We start from the raw sequence: 2,715 nt of genomic DNA on the forward strand, positions 1-2,715 counted from the left end.
TTCAATATCATAATCATATTGTGAGCATTTCCCTAGTACAATGCTATGAAAAAATCAATTTTAAGATAATAAGAGATTAAACACTAGCTAGAGAGTGACTGCTTGATGTACAGAGACAATTGTATTGCCCATCCCTCGTGTCTTACAAATGTGTTTACTTGAGCTCTGCCGAATTAAAATAGGGTGCAAATAACTATTCCAGAATAACTGTATTTCTAGATGAAATCAAATTTAAGACTAAGGGAATTCAAAATGAAGGTTCATTCATCCTCTTTGTTTCTCTGAAAAAAAATTTTTTAGACTGCTAATACTGATGCCATCAATTTGGTCATTCAAACTATCTAGGTCACGTGCCATACAAATATTTAGCAGACAGATGAGTTTTCTGGGTTCACATGGATGACAAAATGTCTGGCTATGGAATTCTCAACTTTGTCAGTTTGTAGCAAAGTCCTCCTAAATCTTTTGATCAAGCATTTGGCTCTTAGGCACACCTCTTCTGTGGGCTTTCCTGCACTGCTGCTAAAAGATGCTTTCCACCCCTGTTGCAGTTGCAGGCGTGACATGGGATGGGTCAGCGTTTTCACTGGTGTTTTCTTGTGCTCCTACCTGAGGACAGAACAAGGCATGAGGAAAATGGCCTTTTTTCCCCTCTCCAGTGTTACTCAGGAATGAGACCCATCCTTGCACAGACCCACGTGGAGGGCACCAGGACCCCTCCACCTGAACGCACCATCACAATCACCTTTCATCTCCCAAAATAAGGATTAGTTGGGAGTGGGAAGGAGGCCCAACACTGCTGGGAAAACATCACAATCTTTAAGCTCAGTGGTTTGGGTGATGGCCATGCAGCAGAAGGTCTGGAAAGCGACAACCAGAAAGATTACTCGGCTGTTAGGGATAACATTTGTGGCTGGCAGTTGCCATTCCCCCTGCTGATTGAAAACAGTTCTCTCCAAGAGTGGTTCCTGTGGGATTACAACATATCCCAGCATTTTGTAACCATCAGTGGAAGTTCTGTTTTGTTTCTCACAATCAGTATGGAAAAAGCAGGCTGCGACAGAGGAAAGGTCAAGAGAAAGAGGTTGTTTCAAAATAATTGCCTTCTGAAAGTGGGGAAAGAATATGTTTATACAGTAGAGAGAGTGCACTGTGGAAAAGGGCACAAGAGGACAGGTTTCTCCACTGCTTCCTGTCTAGAGATTTCTACATAGCGTGAGGTTCAAGCGCAGGTGAGTCACCTCAGGTAATTCTGTAATTTTAATGAGTAGTTCTGGACTACTGGTGCAAAGCTCTCTTTAGAGTCAATAGAGAGAAACAGTCCCCGTAAGTGAGAAAATTGTATGCCTGTCTTAGCATCAGATCAATCACCTTCAGCAGGAGCTTGTTTCTCCCCACCAGGAGTTCAGTCTGGGCACCTACTTCATGTAGATGTCTAGCTAAATACCAACAAACCTAGGCCAGCTGTCTCTGCCTGATGTGGCCCATACTCAGATGTACAATCCATACATTTTATTTGTTATTTACAGAAGACTCTATAAAAAGAGAAGAACAAGAAATTGCAATAGACGAAGAAAGGAAAATGCAAGGCAAATATGGGGAAAAAACCCCAGAAGGCAGGGAAAATTACTATACTGGAAGCAGGATGTGAATGCAGAAGGAAATTCAGATAAATGGCCAACCACAAGTAGGAAATACTACACAGGCTTCAAACCGCTGGTGCACGAGACTGCTAGAGAAACACAGGAACCTCTGAACTTCAATACTTTAAAAAGTATTAGCACTCTTACATAAAAAGTAATGTCCCAACCAATGGGTCTTTCATTACTTTCCTAAGACACCACCAAGCACTTTAGCTACATTTTCCTTTTCTCCATCATACCCCAGTATTTCTAGCTGAAATTCTTTTCTGACAACTTTGCCTTCTGAATCAGAAAGTTTCTCCATTGTCGCCTTGTTTAATTTTCAAAGAAGTCTACATCTTCTAAAGGCATGGTTTTTCACACCCTTGGGCAAATCTCCACTTGGGCGTATTTTGTTCTCGAAACCCCACCATTTCTTGACAAAGACGGCGCAGCCAAAAAGAGCTTTGACCACTGTGCTGCTGACCAGCACCACCTCATTGTCTGCCTGCGCTCTGCCATCTACCTGCCTCCAACTGCCCTCTTTGTTGCGGGCTTAGGACATGTGCTCTTTGTTCTGTGTGTACAGCACTGTGCAAAATGGCATCCCGGCCTGTGACCGGGGCTCCAGGCCATACAGGTAAGAAGCCACCGGTGTTTTCCTTCAGGACGCGAAACCCTCTGGAGCTGTGAAGTGTTTAAGCGCACAAGCACCGCACAAGCACCGCACGTGGGTCCTGGTTACGGCTGCTCTCGCCTGGTTTTCCACGGATACCCATCACCTCCACCCACCCCAGGATAACCGGCTGGTTTACAAGGAGGTTTCCAAGCAGAACCTCACGTTTAGTTTTTACTCCCGTTTCTTACTGCGAAGCACGGCCTGGAACAGCTCCTTTGGGGGGGAGCACAAGGCGATGTAGCCACTAGAACAGGCAACACCCCGGGACACAGAAAAGCCAGGGGAGAGGCGCGTAGGCCAGTGTGACCCGCTCTTATCTCCCGCTCAGCCCGTTTTGCCGGGCGCCCCCTCACGCCTCCCCCCCGGGGCCCGGCCCCTCCGCCGCTCCACCACCGCCCGGGCTGCTCCGGCCCC

Source organism: Calidris pugnax, unplaced genomic scaffold, assembly GCF_001431845.1.
Source record: "Calidris pugnax isolate Ruff unplaced genomic scaffold, ASM143184v1 scaffold44, whole genome shotgun sequence".
Lineage (NCBI taxonomy): Eukaryota > Metazoa > Chordata > Aves > Charadriiformes > Scolopacidae > Calidris > Calidris pugnax.